The sequence below is a fragment of the Lissotriton vulgaris genome, chromosome 2_1 (assembly GCF_964263255.1).
Source record: "Lissotriton vulgaris chromosome 2_1, aLisVul1.2, whole genome shotgun sequence".
NCBI classification, from domain to species: domain Eukaryota; kingdom Metazoa; phylum Chordata; class Amphibia; order Caudata; family Salamandridae; genus Lissotriton; species Lissotriton vulgaris.
Window position 1 is genome coordinate 1263337524 of NC_141687.1, and position 22556 is coordinate 1263360079.

General features: G+C 47.4%; 1 protein-coding gene across 1 annotated transcript in view; it reads right to left on the bottom strand.

Moving 5' to 3' along the window:
- The window catches only part of ETS1 (ETS proto-oncogene 1, transcription factor), an 811579-nt gene that overhangs the window by 329681 nt on the left and 459342 nt on the right, over positions 1-22556 (bottom strand). The gene's annotated exons all lie outside the window — the stretch shown is intronic.

Below are 22556 nucleotides of genomic sequence, written 5' to 3' on the forward strand. Positions count from 1 at the left end.
TAGTCATTTTATATTGTATTATATGTGCTTTTATGGTTTTCTCTGTAAAAATCGAATAAAGCTTTATTTGACTTGACTTGACTTGTGTAATCAAAACAAGATATATATCAAAGCAAAGACACAATTCAAAGTACGTCAGGAGAGCACTGTATTATATATCAACAAGACAAAACATTACTTTAAAAACATCAAATTTTATTATAAAAAGGAGGGATTAGCCTCCATAGTTATTTTTAAAAACACAATGTACATTTCAGAAACAGAAAAGAACCAAACAGTCGACCCGACGTTTCGGTGCTTTAGTGATGACATCTTCTTCAGAACTGTTTTCTATAGAAATACATACATTATTTACAGGCTCCATAAAATAGTGACGTACATATCCATACACTTACAATTTGTAAATAATATTACATTAAAAACAAATCGGCAGTTAATTACGCTAAACACCTACCCTATACATATCTCTATGTTAGAGAGTTGTGTACTATAACAAAAGGCCAGAGTTACATGCATATTCTCAAATCCTGCAATCTTTTATCAAAGAAGGATCATTGTTCATGTTTTCTAAGGTGAACAGGGTGTGCTTAGAACTTGAAACTAAACTGTTTGATTTTTGCACGCTAACGAGAGGTAAGTGGTGGTGGGTGGGTTGGTTGGTTATGGAGAAAGGGTGAGGCTGGAAGAGAAAAAGTGGTTGAGAAAGAGAAAGAATGTATCCGAATAAAGGAATCAATATTGCAGTTCACATATTATTTAGTCCTTTGTACAGGGGGCATATTTATGTGATTTGCAATAGTAGTGAGGAAGGCTTTTCTGTTGAATGTAAGCAAGCACCATGCATCGAAATCAATTTCCTCGTCCACATAATTTCCATTGTAGGCTGATCCTATGATGTGTTGCCTTTGAATCATGAAAACAAGACGTCCTGCTTCAGCAACATGGCCTCACCTAGTGGGCAGAATAAGTTACGTTCCACCAATGCATTCTCTCTTCAAAATCCTCACACAAAATGCAAAGGACCTGAAGATGCACCAAGAGGGGGAAGAGATGGTTGGATGGAGTGTTAATTCACTGCAGTGAGCTTTCAACAGAACAACTCTGAGTGCCTTGGGTTAGCAGCGTAGATGTCTGATAGGTCGTAGCTAGGGATAGCAGTGCTTGCCTTTTGATACCTCACCTACAACACTGCTCTTGCTACCTCTGATTTCAGGGCACAGTGATCAGCAATGCCTCAAGAGCACTCTTTACTTTTTAGGTCTCGCCTACAGCATTGCTTTAGCAATGCTTGTTTCGCGAGATTATAGTAAGGCTTCAAAAGTCTACCCAAACTGCGGATTAGGTACTGTGCAAGTGAGCCAGGCGTGTGCACATCTCCAGCCACATCGCACATCGCACACCATTTGTCTGAGCATCGGCATCAGACTTCAAAGGAAGCCGCTCCCCCGCCACGCGATGCTGCTCCCCGCCCCCACCACGCAATGCCAAGAGCTTGTTGTAGAACATATGGCTTACTTTTGAGAGCTTATTACACAATTGTATCGACTAAACATTTAGCCCCGAGTTTCTCCGAGTAAACACTACTGGTAAACAGTGGGTAGGAGTTGGCTCTCTGTTTTCAAGTTGTGCTGTCAGCAACTCATTTCTCTGTGAGTCGCGTGAGCGTGCTTTAGAGAGCAATCACTAAAGCACAACTGTGTCCGATACTACCCTGACTTCAAAGGAAGCCGTTCCTTCGCCCCCACCACGCAATGCCGAGAGCTTGTTGTTAGTAACGCTCTTCCTTCCATGGAAGTTGCTTTGTTTTTCCCACGGAAGGTACAAGGACTCTGTAATGTTTCCCGCCCATTTCTCCTGTACTGAGCAGTGCCCAGTCCGTCCAGACCAGCATTGCCCGCCTGCGGAACACGCTGCCCATTGCTGAGCACATCCTGGCCTTCAAAGGTAAACGGGAAAGCCACAGCCCTCTCTCACCCTGGCTTACCTCATGAGGCCAATCAATCCCCACAGCGGGAAACGAGCTCTAGCACAGCAGAACTGAACTGCATTTAGCATTCATGGTCCAACAGCTTCCGATATGTTTTTCGTCAACTGAACTCAAACACGAGCTTAGAAAAGTCACCGTCCTTTGTTTGGCCAATTTGTTTAGTGTCAGTTCAGATAGCTGCTGTGCCCGTTACGTTACGGGTTGCTGGGCATCTTGAAACAGTTAGTTTCGACTGGATAGCCCCAGACTACTCACCGTTCGAAGAAAGAATAATTTAGTAAAAGTCGCCTTCACTTTTGCTCCGCATCCAGTGAAGTGGATCTTACGGTTTCTTCTGCCTATTATGGCTGGCACAACCAGCTTGTGGCCCCGTAAAATAATGTGTTTTATGTATGCGGGGTTCCAAAAGTAAAAAAAACTGTTGTTTTTTTTGTTTTGTTTTTTAAAATAATGTTGTGATCCTTGAACTGACACTCGTTGAAAACTGCTTGCTGGCACTAAGAACTTAACAGCGAACATGGCGACAGAGCACAACCTTTAAATTTCCAGAGGCTGAGTTTATTTAATTTGTACCTTAACAGAAGGAATGGCAAACTGGTCATTCCTCCTCCCACCCTGTTATCCTTATCCAAAACATTCCTTCCCATGGACGGCCTCCTCCCCCCAACCCAGCCCCTCCCTCCTTTGCCCTACCATCCGCCCCGTTGCTGCCTCTTCCATAGCTATCTAATTGGTGCCCCTGGCATGCTTTTGGCGCCTTCTCCCTCTAGTCAGTGTGTCTGTGTTTGTGCTCGAAATATCCAGCCCTGCCCCCAAGGCTCTTTCCCCCCCTGAGGAACCGCCCACCGTAAATCCCTTCCCTCACTACGCACTCCCGACCCCCCCAGCCTTCCTTCACTTCCATTGAACCCCCCGTAGCCCGGGATACAATCCCCCTCACTTTTGCCTCCTGCAACTTTTTCTTCATGTAATGCACCGTTTGCTACCTCTTGAATTTTGTTGCTCACCATTGTCACTTTTGCCTCTTGTAACTTAACGTTATAGTGGTCTATAACTTAACGTTATAGACCACCGGGAGATAAATCAAAATTCGTCAATACCCTTTTAGATCTGTTAGCACCGCATGTACTGGCGACTGATAATTTTATTCTGCTTGGTGATTTTAATCATCACGCAGAACAATTGCATAACACAGATTCCTGTAACCTCATAGCTTCTCTGGACACATTGGGTCTTACACAAAGGGTAACCAACCCAACTCACCAAGCTGGCCACTCCTTAGATTTAATTTTTACTAACTTTGCCAATTTTACTTGTGAATTACCCATGCCTATGACCTGGACCGATCACTTTTTAATAAACTTTAAATTTCCTATACCTCTAGGGTCAAGGACAACCATTCAGAAAGAAATAGTAGTTATCCGTCCTTGGCATAAACTAACTCCTGAGGCATTTTCGTCTCACTTCATACCTCCCAGCAACAACCATGAGAATATCGAACTTATGGTAACCCAAATGGAAACATCTATAAAAAACACTCTAGATGAAATCATCCCAGAAACCTCTGTTAAGGCTAAGAGCACTGCTTCACCTTGGTTTACTGAGGACCTGAAGTGTGAGAAAGCGACCTGTAGAACAGCTGAAAGACGCTGGCGGAAGAACCGAACGCAAGAAGACCGCGATAAATACAAACTCCTTCATTCTAAATATCTAAAAAACATAAAGAAAGCAAAAACACACTACCTTTCTCAAAGAATAAATAAAGCGACCAAGTCAAACAAAGAACTGTATAAAATCTTGAAAGAGTTCACTTCCCCCCTAGTGGAGCGCTCCACCTTTAGTCCCACCTCAGAGTGGGTAAACTCACTTTTTGTTATTTTGACAACAAAATCAAGTCAATCTACTCCTCTTTCCCAGTAGATAATCAGGATAGGCCCATATTAGGCACAGTATCTCAAGAGAATATGGCTTTCACTGACATTACTCACTCTCCGTCCCTAACTGAACTTGAGCCTACCACTTCGGACGAAGTATTAGAAGCCCTAAAAAGAATTAAATCAGGTTCTCCTACCGATTTATTGCCTCCTCTTAGATGTAGTGGGATATTCCCGGTTTTGGCCGGCACGTTGTCTGACATCTATAACCGCTCCTTTGAAAGTGCCTCAATTCCTAGTAGATGGAAGTTAGCCCAGGTCAAGCCTATTCTCAAGAAGTCCAACAGTGACCCTTCCACCCTATCCAATTATAGGCCTATATCCCTGTTACCTTTCTTTGGGAAAGTACTGGAACATCTGGTGAATAAACAACTTACCACCTATATTGAGACACATGCTCTGTTTGATCCTTCACAGTCAGGGTTTCGCGCCGCACATGGTACAGAGACCGCAGTCATTGAGATAGTTGACAACATTCGGCTCTCCCTGGATAGAGGTGAGTCAGCAATTCTGATCCTGTTGGATCTTTCGGCAGCCTTTGACACCATCTCCCACAGCATTCTGAAACATCGTCTGTGGGAGATTGGTGTCAGGGGCAATGCCTTAGCCTGGTTCGAAGACTATCTCACCGGCCGCTATACCTATCTCAAAATGGACACCCATGTGTCTGGAAATAGGCCTCTCACTGTGGGGGTACCGCAGGGGTCGATTCTTAACCCCCTTCTGTTCAACCTATATGTGACCCCACTGGCCAATATCATAAAATCCTATGGCTTCTCCACAGTTTCCTACGCCGAAGATACGCAGGTATTAATTACCTGCAATTCTCGGTGTCCGGACACATGTCTAAGGTTCAAGCAGTGCATGGTCCATATTACCAGATGGATGAGTGATAACAAGCTCCAGCTTAATTATAGCAAAACCGAAACCCTGCTATTTGGCTCAGCCAAAACCATTTGGTCCCAGGAGTGGTGGCCTCACGAACTTGGTCCTTGCCCAGAGCCAAAAGAAGTGGTACGTGACTTGGGCATTATGCTAGACAGCACTCTTTCAATGAAAGCACATGTGAACCAAATATCAGGCATGTGTTATGGTATAATTAAACAACTGCGTAAAATCTTTAAATGGCTACCTCTAGAGGCAAGAAAACCTCTGGTTCAGGGGCTTATTATCAGCCGTCTAGATTACGGTAACGCCATGTTTATGTCAATCAATGAAGGTGTGCTTACTAAACTCCAAATATTACAGAATGCGGCAGCCCAGTTGGTACTGGGATTACCTCCAAGGTCTGCCTCTGTACTTAGCCTAAAAAAACTACACTGGCTCCCAGTGCGGCAAAGATGTCAGTTTAAAATCCTAAGTCTCACCCACAAACTCCTCTATGGTATAGGCCCCTCCTATCTGGCAAAGAAATTAGCGTGGTATAAACCGTCTAGAACTTTACGTTCAAGTACGAAATCCTTTCTTGTTCAACCTAAGGCGCGTACCTCCAGAAACGGGTGTAGGGCTTTCTCCTATCTGGCTCCGCAGCTATGGAACAAACTGCCTTCCCATTTGCTGTCTCTCTCTAACCATCTAGATTTTCGTAGGAGCCTGAAAACTTGGCTCTTTCCCAAGTAATCTCCCTCTCACCCACTTTTTGTCCCCTGCAACGGTTAATTGCCGTTCCCTGCCAAGCGCCCTGAGACCTTTTTGGTGAATTGTTGCGCTATATAAAAGCTTTTGACATTTGACATTTGACAACGTTTTGCTTTTGTAATTTGTTCACTTGTAATTGTCTCCTGTGTATCATTACTGTTCCTATTGCGAAGCGCTATGACACCTTTGGGTAAAGTCTGCGCTACATAAACACGCATTAATAAGTAAATAAACAAATTCAATCTTACCACTCACACAACCAGCCCCCGCCCGCACTCTGGCATATTGCAGGGCATCTAGTAGGGTACCGTGCAACACATAGCAGGCAATCCCATGCAATGAAGCTGGGCGCCCGTGGAACCCCCAGCTGACCCTCTCATCGGCCATGCCTAATAGCCGTCCTAGAACCAGACATGCTGCTCAACTGCCGCCCTTCGCTTCCAGTCCCGGCCTGCCTCACCCAAAGGCGGCTATCCACAAGCCCGCTGTGCAATGCCGAACCAGTTTCCCAAGCGGCCTCTATTGCCATAAATGACAATCCCCACCCTCCACTCCAGGCCACCTGGCCACCCCCCTCCGTGCCTCCCCCGAGGGCACTTCTCCGCGCGGCACCCCAGGACCCATCCCCGAATCCTCCACTGCAATCTCCCTTCCAAATAGTGCCCGACGTCCGCCATGTCTCCCCAGCGCCAGCAGAACTAAACCCCAGTCCAAACTGGCCCCAGAAGGATGAAAGGCCCCTGCCTGCCCCCCACCCAATCCTGTACAGACCCCCTCCCACTACCACTGCTCCTGCGCACCGCCACCTGCCAACCATGTTGGCAGCTACCCACATAAGCCCTCCCCACCCTGCCCCCACACTGACCGGCCAGGCCACAGCCTGTGTTCTGAAGTATTGGGTTTTAAGAACCCAGCGGTGCCAGGGTACACACCCGAAGACTTCGAGTTCTTCCTGTTTCAGACTACAGAAACACAGAGTCTTCTAGGTGAAGTCAAAGATCGTATTTATTGGCTGCAGCCAGTAACAGAAATCCTAGAAGTACAACACAGTGTATATTCTCAGGAGACTGCTCAATCTTACAAAGCCAGCCTTCTCTTTTATACAAAATATTATGCTTTAGGCAAACATTCCTTATTTTACAGTTGACCATTCACATATTTCCACTACAAAGAAAAAGCAGAGTCATGATGACAAGCCCATATTTCAGTTTGTTCAGCCCACAATCAACTATCCGGCAAGACCCAGTATTTCCATCAGATATCGACGGACCCCTAATAAAAACGGGCACCTCCTCATCGTAAAGCAAGTCATAAAGAAAGAAACAGAGACAGGTGTGTGAGATTAGACACAGTTTGTATGCGATGAAATGGTTTACGACATGTGCACCTGGATGCTAATCTCATTCGGCCACTGGGAAAGGTACTGGCCGAACAGGTTTTGCTTCAGGCAGTGGACTCAGCTCGCCCAGGTCACAGAGGAGTCAGAAAAGGTATACGTGTCCTTCTGACTTGATCTCGGCTTCAGTCATATAGCCTAAATGAGGGCAATCACAAAATGGCTGCCGCTCACAAAATGGAACCCGAGGGTTCAAGACGGAAACTCCGATTTCAGGGTGATTTCGTCACTCGAACATGACGGAAATGCTTGTACATAGTATCTCAATCATTACCGGTCTGCTGATACCAAAATCGTCATGATACGATGATGTGTATAACACGGGTCCAGAATCTTCAGTACTACACACCCTCCTTTTGCCCTTACATAGGCAATAACCTATACTCACGCTAATCTGAGTCCAGGTCTATATTCATAAAGTCATTGAGATGCTGCTGTAGCATCATCCTATTACTTAGCTCATTTCTTGATACAGGCTTCCTTACACACGATGTAGCACAGAGGCCACATATTGCAGGAGCACATTGTACACACAGACAAAACAGAAAAAGAATGGCTAAGATCATCCCAATGACTATCAGAATCTTCCATCCCCAGGCGGATATCAGTTCCCAGAACCACCCCATCAATGACCAATCCCTTTTATCCATGTGGATAGATTCGGAGATTTTATGCAGTTTGGAAATGGCCTGGTAAACTGTCGGAGCGTTATCGGGGATGAAAATACAGCAACTTGATTGGATCACTTTACATACCCCACCTCGGTCTGCAAGTATGACGTCTAACGCGACCCTATTCTGAAGAGTCATAAGGCGATCCGACTGGAGCTCAGCCGTCAAATTACTAAGGGCACCGGCAGTTTCAACTATAGTGGATTCAACCACCCTTGTCAATTGCCTTATGTTCCTACTGTTAAGCACAAACAATACACAGTGTCCAAGCAAGACAGCTGGTATACCCATGAGTTGAGGGTAGCTAAGCAGAATTGTAGACGGGCTGAGAAAGCTTGGAGGAAAGGGAAGACCGAGAGCAGTAGAGTAGCCTTCCAAGATACTCAATCTAAGTACTACAAAAATATAAAGCAAGCCAGGAAGCAACACCTAACACAGCAGATTGCACAGGCCGGCAACTACTCTAAGGAGCTTTTCAACATCCTGCAGAATTTCATTAAGCCAACTGCCTGTGACAGCTCAGAGGAATTTTCACAAGACCTATGTGATGAAGTCTCGAGATACTTTGAGGATAAAATAAATAACATCTACGAAAAAATAGTGGTTGCCAATGCTGCTATAAAATCCTCCAACACTGGCCACCCTTATCCTCAAACATCTGTATCTGGTAACAAATCCACCCTTTCATCCTTTCCACCGATCACTAACACAGAGCTCCTCTCACTCTGCAGCCACATTAAATCCGGGTCGCCTAATGACCTTATTCCAACCAAAATGGTCGGCCCCATGATCCCTATTTTGGGTCCGCACATGTTGGATGTGATTAACATCTCCCTAACTAAAGGCCAGGTCCCTGCAGATTGGAAAAGGGCAGTGGTGAACCCGATCAGAAAAAAGGCATCCTCTCCTTGGACTGACCTCTCCAATTTACGACGGATCTCCCTCCTGCCTCACCTGGGTAAGGTTACAGAGAGACATGTGAACACCTTTCTTTCTCAACATCTGGAAGCGACGGAAGGCCTGGACCACTCACAATCTGGTTTCAGGCCTAACCACAGCACAGAATCAGCCCTTCAGACAGTGACCAACAACATCAGAATGGCACTGGATGAGGGCAGCTCCCTGATTCTGGTGCTGTTGGATCTTTCCGCCGCTTTCGATACGGTGTCTCACACGGTGCTCCTTGACCGCCTAGGTGAGGTGGGTGTGGAGGGAGAGGCTCTGACCTGGATGAAGAGCTTTCTGACTGGTCGTGTCCAAGAAGTTAGGCTGGGCTCCCACAAATCCACACTAAGGGAGCTCAATAAGGGAGTGCCACAAGGCTCATGCCTTAGTCCTACACTCTTCAACGTGTATGTGGCACCCCTAGCCAACTTGGCTAGATCTTTCGGGTTCACCCCGGTGTCGTACGCTGACGACACCCAACTCCTTTTCCCGTTTAAAACTCTCACAGCTGCAATAAAAAGAACTTTTGCAGATGGTATGAGAGCCATTGCAGACTGGATGTCAACTAACTGTCTGCAGTGCAACGTGGGGAAAACGGAGGTAATGTGTTTCGGGCAAGCAGCGACATATTGGTCATCTGACTGGTGGCCCGCGGAGCTTGGCCCTGTCCCCACCCCCAAGAGTTCCGTCAGGAACCTGGGAGTACTTTTTGACCAGCAACTTACCTTCAAGGGACATGTCAATCAGGTGGCTGGTACCTGTTTCCGGGCTATCGGGATGCTGAGACGAGTCTTCCCCTATATACCAGACCATCATAGAAAAACGCTCGTGCAGGCTCTGGTTATCAGCAGGGTGGATTACTGCAATGGGCTGCTCCTCGGAGCAAACGAGGAGCAGCTCAGTAAATTGCAAGTAATCCAAAACACAGCAGCAAGGATTGTCCTGAATGTTCCAGCTAGGACTCCTTCAAACCCCCTGCTGAAGAGACTCCACTGGCTTCCAGTGAGGAAGCGAGTCCAATTTAAGACTCTATGCACAATCCATAAGAGCAGGATAGGAGAGGGCCCGAAGTACATGACAAAGATCTTTCAGCCCTACATCCCGGGGCGTTCTTTGCGCTCTACTCATCAGCAGCTCTTACAGACACCAAGAATAAAAAAAACCAGACAAGGTGGCCGTGCATTAGCTTATGCCGGCCCAATACTCTGGAATTCTTTGCCCCCAGAACTCAGATCAATCTCCAGTCATCTGTGTTTCCGGAAGAATTTAAAGACTTACCTATATCCCGATAAATAAATTACCTTCAGTTTCGGCACTCCTTAACTATCATGCTCTCGTAACCTGCACAATCTCGTGGCACAGCAATAGCGCAGAGATACCCCTTCGGGAGTCTAGTCTGGCGCTTTATAAGAATATAAAATAAATAAATAAATTAACCATAGGTCCCCAAAACGGCAGAAAACCCTTCACGAAATCTCCAAATTCTTGTCCTGCAGTGTCTTCTTCACTCACGACACATCTAACTATCCTTGTCCTGTGGTAATCTGCTGTAGACGTGTAGGTGGGAAGCAACCAGAACGAAACAAAACATGTGCCCGAGAAGTCAGGGGGCAACCATGTATAGGCTCTATCATGGCAGATGAAATAGGTACCCTTAGCTGCTAGAAACAGAGGGGGAAGTCTGGGACGCAAAAACATACGTTTCCGTGCAGATACTTCTCCCTAACTGAGCTCCGGGATTCTTGCCATTACCTTGCAGACATAGGTGACCCTGATGGGGTATGATCCAAATCGAGGAGGATTTCTTTGCTCGCTGGTTCTCACTCAAAGCAACTCCATATTTTGTTACATTCCATCTAACAAAAGCTTGCAACTCATCTCTAGGAATCATTCTATACGAGTCAATTGTTCTGCTCATATTTGCAATTCCTACTACTAATGCTTTGTTGCTCGAGTTACTTCTCGTGGAACGCGGAGGATATGGTTCAATAGCATATATGAACATCGTCTGAAACGCCCACAAAGAACCATTGTAGCTAAATGGTAATACCAAGTATAGGATACCTTTATCTGTTGTATGTGGCATAAGACCGCACACCCAACAATTAGTTGTGTTCACTACTAATTGGTGTTGGTGCAAAAGCTGGATGAAAGAGTTATTGATAAACTCTAATCTTCTAGTGGACTCATGCTCAGGCAGAGGGTGAAAAGAATGCGAAGAAACAGTAGGAGGAGGTATGGGCTGTGTAGTGGGTGCAAAGGTCACTTGAAAAGAGAATAAAACATAACCTATTAAAAACATCATTACACTAAGCAACATAAAAATGCATAATATCAAAAATCGTTTTCTTGTCATTAATATACACATTCTGGCTTTAAAGTTCATCTGTTTGACAGGTCTCTCCATCTTGAAAAACTCCATCCTCTCTAAGTAGCTGTCCGCGGCGGTAGGGTGTTTCTGATAAGGAATGCTTCTGTCAGTCCAGGGCAACTCCCTTAGACCAACCAGAACTGTTGACCTAACGTCTTCAGCTGCACTCCAAAGACTTAAGCAACCGCGACCCTAGCAGCTGAACCAGATGGCAGTTCAAAAAACAAAAATAAGCAAGTTTCTAAGATGAGAGAGCTGCACATTCAAAAATAGAAAAAGAATTTTTATTTGTCCATAGTTCTCAGCCTCAGATTATAACGGCTTCTTCGATGTACTGTCTGGTTCTGAAACAAGAAATCAGGCTCTGTAGTGTTCAATCGACTTGACGGTGGCACAGCTTCTTGCAAGATATTGTCGCTCTCTTGTTCAGAAATTGTTCCTTTTACACGTGCATCGCTAAAAGGCAGAAAACGAGGCACAGTCTCAGTTTCAGAGTCAGCGATACTCTCCTAGATCCTACAGTCGTACAGGAGAGGCAGTGGGACCCTCTTACAGTGTACGCCGTGGATCCAGTGCTTTTTGCCTTCTACTCGAACAGCTGATCTCGTTGAGAGAAGAACAAGGTGAGGTCCGGTCCAACGGGGCTGGTTATTCTTTGTCCTCTGGAAGTTCCGGATCAGCACCCACGATCCAGGATCAATAGGATGTCCTGGAGCTTCAGAGACCGGAGGCAGAGTTTTATGCACCTGTTGGTGTAAAACACGCAATTTAGCCATCAATTCGTACAGATAATCAAGCAGTACAGGATGTTCGAGTTCACTGTATTTTTTTGGCCTTGGCACTCCCCATATATTGGCCGGACGGCCAAACACAATCTCGTAGGGACTAAGTCCCGCTCGCAAGTGAATAGTCATTCTCGTTGATAGGAGTGCTAAAGGCAGAGCGTCAGGCCATTTAAGACCAGAACTCGCTTGAATCTTTGCTAGTTTCAACTTCAATGTGCCATTATAGCATTCTACTAAACCAGCTGATTGGGGGTGATTTGCAGCGTGGAACTTCTGTTAGATGCCTAGCCCCTCACATACTTTCCTCATCACTCGACCCACAAACTCACTTCCATTGTCACTCCAGAACATTCTCGGCATTCCAAATCTAGGGAAGAATTCCTTGACAAGGACTTTAGCTGTGGATATGGCAGTATTGTCCTTTAGGGGGTATGTTCTACCCATCTCGAAAAGGCACAAACAACAATGAGTACGTATTTCAAATTGTTGCACCTTTCCATGTGAATGAAATCTAGCTGCAAAACCTCGAACGGATACGTAGGAGGCGCAAAATGACCAGCTGGAGTTGGAGTTTCCCTACCAGGATTGTATCTCAGACACACCATGCAATTCTTCACCAAGTTCTCTGCACATTTTGGAATTCTCGCATTTTGCCAAACCAAAGCCAACAACTTACAAATCCCTTTCACACTAATATGTGCCATTCCATGAGCCATTGTCACCACTGCAAGCACATATGCATCGGGTAACAACCATCTCTGATGTTCTGACAAATCAATCCAACAACCATTCGAATCCAATCTACCCTTACTTTCTCTCCATTCATTCAACTCTTTCTCTGTAGCTTCAGCTTGAATGGATTTCACACTCTCAATCGTATCTTCACACATTCCAACATCACCAACCCATCTTGCAGGACCTGCTACATACAATCGATTAATTACATCTTTTGCTGTTTCTTTTGCGATTTCATCAGCAAATACATTACCACGACAAACATCATCAGTAACCTTTTTGTGTGCACTGCATTTCACAATCGCAACTTGTAACGGTAAGGTCAGTGACTCAAGAAGTTCATTCACCAACTGTCCATGCTGGATCTTTGTCCCATGCGAAGTTAAGAACCCACGTTCACGCCACAAACGTCCAAAGCTATGAGCCACGCCAAAAGCGTATTGGCTGTCAGTATATATGGTCACTCTCATACCTTTCGACAACACACACGCTCTCGTAAGTGCAATCAATTCTGCTGCTTGTGCTGAATTATGTGGAATACGTGCAGTTTCAACAATCGTATGCAAAGTCGTAACAGCATAAGCTGCAGTCGTATCACCATTTGACAACTTAAAGCACGAACCATCAACCCATAAAGTACCATCACATTCAGAAAGAGGAGTATCCCTCAAATCTATTCTCCCTTTCGTTTCTTCTTCAGTTCTAAGAAAACAGTCATGCTGTTCTTCATTATCATCATCTGTCTCAACTGAAATCGGCAACAATGTGGCTGGATGCAACGTGTTGCATCGTTTAATGTGCACATGACTCGCTAACAACGTTAACTCATAACCCGACAACTGAGCACTAGTTAAATGCTGTGTCTTCGTACGGTTCAACAAGGTATCCACTGCATGTGGAACCATAACAACTAACGTGTTATCCATAACCAAACCAGCAGACTGTCGAATTGAAACAGCCGCTGCCGCCGTAGCTCTCAAGCAACTCGGCAATGCTCTAGCTACCGGATCTAAAGTCGATGAAAAATACGCACATGGACGTTGCTTATCGCCAAACTGCTGAGTCAAGACTGACAATGCACATCCCTCTCTCTCATGAACATACAATGTGAAAGGCTTACTGTAGTCGGGAGTACCCAACACAGGAGCCGAACACAACGCATTGCGTAATTCTGAAAAGCTCGTTTGACATTCGTCAGTCCAAGGAATAGGATTTGGAGTATCCTTAAAAGTAAGGGCTATCAAAGGCTTCGCTAACAAAGAAAAATTAGGAATCCACTGTCTACAATACGACGTAATACCCAAAAACGCACGTACTTCTCTCTGTGTCGTAGGCACACTCATTTTCGCAATAGCTTGAATTCTTTCTGTGATCAGTTTCCTTCCCTCCTTCGATAAGAGGTGACCTAAGTAGGTTACTTCTTGTCGACAAAATTGCAACTTCAAGAGAGAAACTTTGTGATGACAATCAGACAAGTGACATAGTAACGACAAAGTAGCTTCCCTGCAAATCTCCTCAGTGTCAGCAGCGACTAGTAAATCATCTACGTATTGAATAAGGGCTGCCCATCACGTAAGATCAACAGATCAAGTTGTGTCTTCAAAGCTTGACTATAGATCGATGGACTCTCGCAATAGCCTTGAGGAGCGCGTTTAAAGCGAAAACTGCGACCTCCTAAATAGAATCCAAAAATGTCCCTACTCTCCATGGCAATCTGGATGCTGAAGAAAGCATTCTTCAAGTCAATCACCGAAAACCATGTGGCAGAAGCTGGAATCAGAGTCAAAAAGGCTGTAATGTCGGGCACAACTGGAAATTGTGGAAAGACAATTTTGTTCACTTCGCGAAGATCGATGACAAACCTATATACAGGAGGCTGTGAAGGATCAGTTCTCTTCAGAACAGGCTAAACAGGACTATTGCACACATTACCTCTCGTTTCCTCAATGACACCCTTTTCGTTCACACCATAAATAATCGCTAAAAGTGCGCGCTTACCATCACTCGAGATGCGATATTGTGGAATGCGCGGTAACTTAGCATTCGCCTTCAGTGTCACGACATATGGAGGAATGTCCAATAGACCCACATCATTTGGACCCATAGCCCACAATGAATCTGGTAAGAGAGACAATTCAGATGGAAGACAATCTTTCGACATGTACATCGGAGAGATCACTCTCTTACCTAAAGTAAGATGTACTCCTGATGGAGAACAATACAATGTCGCATACAATCTCTTTAACAAATCGAATCCCAACAAATTCTCATTACAACCTGTAGTCAAAAGAAGGGGTGCTTCGATCTTACGCGGACCAACAGAAAGAGACAATGGAGCAGAAATCGGATTCGTAACGGGGGCGCCAGAAAAACCTACAGAAACATTATCGAAGCCAGACAAAGGTGCACCAGGGAGTTTAGAATGCATAATAGAACTCTTTGTAGCACCAGTATCCAACAGAAAAGGCTCTGACACACCTGATGTAATCACGTCAACATAAGGTCCACTCTGATCTACTGGAACTGAAACAACTCCCTCTCTTTGTCCATGGCTGTCCTAACAATCATTACCATTTGCTTCTTCATCTTCAACATAGTAATCATCCACATAGTACTGTGTTGTCCTACCAGACGAACTTTGCTGTTGATCAAAACTATTCATCGAGTTCTGCGGAGGCAAAGGACGTACATTCTGTCCGCGACCTCTACCTCTAGGCACTTATTGAGCACCTCTACCTCTCACACCAGAAGCACCATTCGTGCTTTGTAACAGAACCGGACAACTATTCTTGTAATGGCCCTCTTCTTTACAATATGCACACTGATTAGGCCCATACGGAAAACGCTGCTGAGAAAACTCGTTTCTTTGCGAGTTTCTCAAATACTGCTGAGGCTGCTGTTAATCGCGCTGACTAGTAATACGGGGTGGATAAGCTTGCTGTAGAAGAACTTTAGTCTTCAATTCCTTAGTCTTCTTATCCACTTTCTCTAACTCATCTTTGCGCCTATTTTCATAGTACTGGGCAGTAGCCAAAATTTGGGCTGACGTGGAAACAGCCCAAGCGCTTTCAGAATCCTTCAACTTATTGCACAATTCAGGAGGCAAATTATGTACAAACTTGTCAACAAACAATCTCTGACCACCCTCGGTAGCCATATCCTGACCACTATGATCTACGAAGGTCTCTTCGTAGATCATAGTCAGACACGTTTCGTCTTTCTTCTGCTTACATGCAGACAACTTGTCCCAATTGACACGCAATTCGGGCATTAGGTCTTCATATACGTAATCATTTTCTCAGGAAGTTCAGTAATCAAATCCTCAGGCTTAGCACCGCCTACTTGTCTATTGTCGGCGTCTCTAAGATTAACCCATGTATCACCTGATTCATCCGCATGATCCGTATGACGAATCTTACTCCAAATCTGTTGTGGAACAACATTGCCAAACAACATGTCGATGTCCGCCAAATTCATAATACATAAACTCACAGTTTGAGTCAACTCTTTATAGTACCCTGCTGGATTTTTGCGTGGATCAGGCAAAGACTGCTTAGTAGCTAAAACTTCAGCACGTTTCCACGGAACATGTACCCAACACTCTGAAAATGAGCCGGTACAGCTGGCGGACTATTACCTGGACCAGCAGCCACTTCCTCCTTCCACACCGGAGGAACTTCTCTCATCGGATATTGTCGTGCCATTCTCCCAACTGAAGAATCAGACTCAAACAATTGTCGAGAAGGAGACGCTTTCCTAAATGACAACAACGTCGCAACCGCTTTCTCAACATCAGATGGACTCACAATCGTTCCCTTCGCAAACTCGGAACGTATGCTATACAACTTGTCAGGAGCTTGTCCTACTTCCTCTTCCCATTTCTCAACAAGAAAAGCACACATCGTATCAAAAATGTACCGCTGCTTCGGTGCTTCCCATTGAAGGAGGACATGCATAACACCCTCAAGATCATACCTCATATCGTACGTAATCCATTTACGCGCCATATGGTCCAAAATCGCACACTCATCCATATTCGGCAACTGACTACGTGACTGTCTACGCTCAATAACAGGGGACATCTGTCCCAACAAAGGAGAAAAGAAACCAGTAACTGCAGTAGTCATTCGTTGTCTAACAGAAGGAGAAGGTGAAAGAATAAGAGATGACGGAACAGTAGCAGAAGAAGAAGTCAAAGTCGGAATGGAGGAAACATTAAGAACAGGCGTAGAAGTAGCAGACGAAGAAGGAGACAAAGGTGGCAGCCCCTGAGGAGGCTGCGCCAAAGGAAGAGTAGCCAACGGAAAAGGAGTTGGCTGTGGTGGAATCACAGGTGGCACAACAACTGGGGGTTGTGCAATCACAACTGGTGGCGGTGGTGCCGTAGCATTCTGTGCATAAGGGGGTGGTGAACTCAAGAGATGTGACATTAAAGGATCTTTCTCAAGATGTTCCCTTCCTTCCTGTTCTTTATGCGGCAAAACTGGGTAGCATCTGTCTACCGCTAACTTCTTCACCCTAAGCATTTGTTCGTTTTCTTGCTTTTCCTCATTATCCCTAAACGCAACCGCTGCTTGTACCATAGACATACCTCGTTCTCGTTTATTTTTCTTTGCTAACTTCATTTCTCTCTGTTTGGCTTCTTTGCGCCACATGCGAAAAGAGTCAAACATTGCCGGCCGGGCTTCCTTCTTAAAAAGTTTAACCTCTAAATTATCCAAAATCTCTGTGTCAAAACTACCATATTGAGGCCATTTTAAAACACCATCTTTTCTGGTGTATCGGATCCATACTTCATTATATGCGATAGGGCCTACGCCATGCTTCACATAGAGTTCATAGGTTGGGGTCCCAATCGGAGGAACCGGACACGAGTCCTCCAATCAGGAATCCTTACTACAGCCAAAACAAAACATATTTCCAAATCTGCTAAGACCAGGCATCTACGCTCTCTAGTCTAGCTTCAAACTTCAAAGGATTATCGAATACGATAGTCTCGTGAATACACGAGTCCTTCGGCTTTGGGATTTGCAAATTCCAAATCAAAGCGATCCAAAAAGGATACCAAAACTAAGAACCAAACTAAGGACTGGGAGACGCTCCACTCATACTTAACTGAAGATATCGATGACATCACCAGAAGACTCGTCTATCGTTTCGCTCTACCAATCATCAAGGGTCCAAAACAGGGCGATAGTCAGGGCAGCAGACCTTCGTAGCCGTCGGGAAGCGGGGAACCTCGCAGCAAAGACTTTCGGACCACATCGACATACAGGGGTCGATGAAGTGGCGGCCCTCCTCCAGAATTTTCACACGAAGCTCCTCACGAACCTCTGGCTTGGACCGGTTCCGCTGAAATCGCCCAACGTTGGGCGCCAACTGAAGTACTGGGTTTTAAGAACCCAGCGGTGCCAGGGTACACACCCGAAGACTTCGAGTTCTTCCTGTTTCAGACTACAGAACCACAGAGTCTTCTAGGTGAAGTCAACGATCGTATATATTGGCTGCAGCCAGTAGCAGAAATCCTAGAAGTACAACACAGTGTATATTCTCAGGAGACTGCTCAATCTTACAAAGCCAGACTTCTCTTTTATACAAAATATTATGCTTTAGAAAAACATTCCTTATTTTACAGTTGACCATTCACATATTTCCACTACAAAGAAAAAGCAGAGTCATGATGACAAGCCCATATTTTAGTTTGTTCAGCTCACAATCAACTATCCGGCAAGACCCAGTAGTTCCATCAGATATCGACGGACCCTTAATAAAAACGGGCACCTCCTCATCGTAAAGCAAGTCATAAAGAAAGAAACAGAGACAGGTGTGTGTGAGATTAGACACAGTTTGTATGCGATGAAAAGTGTTGGACTTGGCCTTTTTTCCCCCAAAATTTTTCGCTTTTGACCCCCTTATCTGGATTGTCTCCCCCATGGGATTAAACCTGTATAGGCCATGAGTGGTGTGAGACACCTTGTGAAAATGTAATTACCTGACATAATGTGAGCACTTGTAAATATCCCCCATTTTGAAAACGCACCTGACTGAAATGTATTGCTTTTAAAATGGATGCCATGGCCATGGGTTTTGCCACTGGACTGACATAGGTCAGCTGTCTAGATAACATTACCCAGCTACCCCTAGTTTTGGAGGGAAAGCCTGGCACCCAGGGTGCTCACCCCCTCCCCTAGAACCAGTTTAGGCTAGATGTGCCAACATTCTAGAAGGTCCTGGCACTGCCTGGGAGGAGGATATAAATAGGGGGAAGTGTCACCAGAGGGTCAGTCAGCGCTGGGACAAGGAAGGGAGGGGGACCTGCTGTGAGGTGCGACCGCCACATGGGCCTGTGAGCTGGGCCCTGCACCCCTATAAACCCCCCCCGCTGCTGTCCCCATGGGCCTCTGACAAGGGAGGGCCCTACCCAGGTCCCTGTCACAGTTGGGATCTTGAACCATGCCAGCGCCGCGCTGAAAGAGCACTGGGAAGGGAAGGAGTTAATTGGATTCCCCCCAGGAGGTGAGGAGTTTGCCCCTGAGGAACTGCAGTGGGACTGTCTACCCCCTCTGGAGGAGCTGTGGCCCCCCTTGGAAGTGCTGGGCCGGGTGGAGCCGCCTGGGGAGGATTGAGCCCCTGTGAGGTGTGCCTACCGGACGCTGTGTTGTGGAAGCGCTGTTTTGGGGAGGTTGGTGCCCCCAAGGAAGCTGTGGCCCCTTTGCCAGCTGTGTGAGGAGAACTGCGACCACGGTGAAGCGCCGAAGTACTGTGTAGCCTGACTGAACTGTCTCTATTCTGGCTGCGTGCAGAGGGAGGAGCAGTGCGCTGTAAATAGCGCCATCTGCTGAGGAGAATCGCGCTGTGCGAGCGCTGAGGAAACTGTGAGGAGGACTAGCGCTGAGGAGCCTACCCTCGGTTCGGCGCGCTGTCCGCTATATAATTAATTAATTACAAGGGAGCCTACCCCTTATCGCCGCTGGGATTCACCGCTGCGGTCCGGCGTGTGTGGGACCCCCCCACTGCTGAGGGCCTCGTTGCGGCGGCCCCCGGTGCCAGGAGAGGGCCGCCGAAGTGGAGTGAGGGCCGCGCTGGGCCCTGAAGCCGCCGTCTACCTCGTCACGTGACGGGGGCCTGACCGCGTCATCGGCCCGCCCCCGCCACGCACTGATTGGCCTGCGCGGCCGTGACCCCGGAAGGCCGCGCAGGGATTGGTTATCGGCCGAGAAGGCCGGGAGAAGGGAAATCGAAGCCCCGGGTCCCCGTGAGGTAGGAGGGGGACCCGGGTGAAGCTCCGTTGCGGGGCCCCCGTGACGAGGAGGGAACCCCGAGTGAAGCGACCGTCGCGGGAGGCCACCCCGCCGGTCTGTGCCCCACGCGAGGGGCCGGGAAGGTAGGCGGGGCCGGGGTACACTGCCGGTACCAGGCCGCCCCCCGATCTGGAAGGGACCAGAAAAGGAAGCCCCGTTAGGGCCGCACAGACGTTCAGTGACCCCCCCCCCTGGGCCCCGGAGAGGAGATGCCCGAGTGATGCCACAGGGAGGGAGGGGCCTCGAGGCGCATTGCCGGTGCCTGCCCCCCCCCCCCGGGAAAGGAGCCCTGCGTCTTGGTGAGCAGAGCCCTGGGTCCCTGAGTGGGGAGTGGAGCCTCGAGTAGGCCCGAAGCCCGGCTGACATTGTGAGAGAGAGGAGGGGGCATCGAGGCACATTGCCGGTGCCTGCCCCCCTCCCTGGAAAAGAGCGCCAGAGCTGCGCAGGCCTCCCCCTGATCGCCCCCCAGGGCATTGCATATAGTGGCCCCCCAGGCCCCCGAGAGGAGGAGGGGCCCGAGTGACCGGCGCAGAACACCGGGGAGTCCTGCAACTCGAGGCACATTGTCGGTGCCTGGTTTTCCCCCCTGCAGAGGGAACCCCGCAGGAGCCATCGAGGAGAGCCCGGTGAGTGGGGACTTGGTTAACCTGTGTGGAAGTCGGGGCACAGGGTCGGTGCTCACCCCAGGACTAGTGCTCGCCCCTGGGAACTGTTTCTGAGCCTCGCTGGCTCTATGGGGCCCCGTTTAGGCCCCTAAACCAGACCGGGACATTACTGAAACCCCCCCTTTTGGGATTGGTACAGGGACAAGTTAACCCCTGGCTAGGTGTAGGCCCTGTGGAGTGAAGGGTTGGGGTAATTTAGCCTGGTTGTTAGTGGCTTGTTTATCCCTGGGTCCTGCAAGGGTTAATTGCCATGGTTAATCCTAGTTAGGATATTGGTTGCCCTAAAGTAATGCAGCATGTCCATGTTACCTGCCAAAGTGTGGTGCGCTTCCGTGCCTAGTTTGAATTGTAGGCTGATTACCTTGCTGATGTGGTTATGCTAATGTTATGCCTACACTAATGTTATTGAGGCCCAGGTATACTGTGATTTCACACTTGATGGGTGTTGGTATGCTTTTGTGCCTTTTATTACAGGTGTGCCCCTATGCTGGCCTGACGAGTTATTCCAGGCCCCTGGCTGCGCCCCAAGTTTGTGAGCTGTAGTACTGATTTCTTACAGGTGCTCCTGTCTAATATGTACTATGATGCCCTGATGTTTTCTTTTACAGGGGTTGGGTTGGCGTGATTGTGCATGATATATATATCTATGCTAATGTGGTATTTTACAATTACAGCCTACCCCTAAGGATGAGACCCTGAGTTGGCCCCGCCAGGTTGGCCCCAGGTCTAATGTTCATTTAACCAACCATTTTTATTACAGCATGGACTTTGGACTCAACCCTTTTTGTCCCATGTAAATAATTCCCCAGGATGTACTTGGCTCTGGCGCCAGTTGGCGCCTTGTTGTGATTACCAGTGTATTCTTCCTTTTTGCCTTGCAGGTTGGAGATACTAAACTGCTTAATTTTCCAACTCAAATTGGTGTCCTGCCTCTTTTGTAGTGTGCCTGGTGTGTTGACTGAGGGTACTGCGTGAGTGCTTCACATGTCCTCCAAGTTTGGCCTGCCCGCTTGATGCCATGCTACCCCCTTTGAGTCTTGGGCAACCCCCAATTCCAACATTTGGTGGCAGAGCGGTGGGATAGGACTTGTGTTTGCGCAGTACCACAGCGGCCACAGGTTACACTGCAAATAGAGCTTTGGATGTAATCCGAGCCTTGTTGTGGGGATTATTGTGTCCTTTATTGCTTCCTCCTGAAGAGTGTTGTGAATTGTCCCCTTGTTCCACTGGGAGGGTGTGTCCCGGGTGTACCTCGCCACGATGGGGTTGATTTACCAGGAAGTGGAACTGATGGAATACACCGAACAGGAGGTGATAGACTTCCTCCTGGAGAGAGGGATACCCCCAGTAGGGAACATTAGGAGGAACCTGTTTCTCTATGAGGCCCTCAAGAGGGGAGAGCCCTTAGAGATTGATGGGGACTTATCTGACTACCCCCCCGAGGTGTTGAAGGGTCAGTGGGTTAGAGACCAGAAAGAGGGATCCCCATCCAGAACCCTGGGAGGTAGTTATTCCGAGGAGGAGGAAGAATTGGAGAGGGCAGAGATGCCAGTAGCTGTGGAGGACACCGAAGATAGGGAGTCTCGCACTGGGTCCAGTCCCGGGGGCACTGCCCCATCCCTTTCCCTGTCCCCAGAAGAGTGGGTAGATAGGCGAGAAGAGAGGGAGTATCAGCTGGCGCTGGCAAAGCTCAGGCATGCCGAGGGCTTAGCGCAGCTGAGGGTAGAAGAGCAGCGACTAGAGACTGAAAGAGTCCTAGCGCTGGAGAGGATGGCGGAGGCGGAGAGGGCCTTCGCCAGAGAGAGATCAGCTCAGGTGGGTAGTTTGACCCCTGAGAGTGGTTTCAGGAGTCTGGATTCACCGAGGTGGGTGGGATCCAGTGGTGGCAGCGAGTGTAGGTCCAGTGCAAGGTGTCCCACTCCCGAAGCCCAGGAGACTGTGCCTGATTCCCTGGAAGAGGAGGACGGGTTAGTGTTTAGGGGCAGGGGAAAGCTGTCCCATCAGTCCTGGGGAGAGTTTGAGGAGGAGTGTTGGACTGTACTGGAGGATTGGGTGGTGAGGAGAGCAGTGGAGGATTGGGAAGGGCTGTGCCATGCCGTTATCCGGGAGCACATGCTAAGGAGTTGTT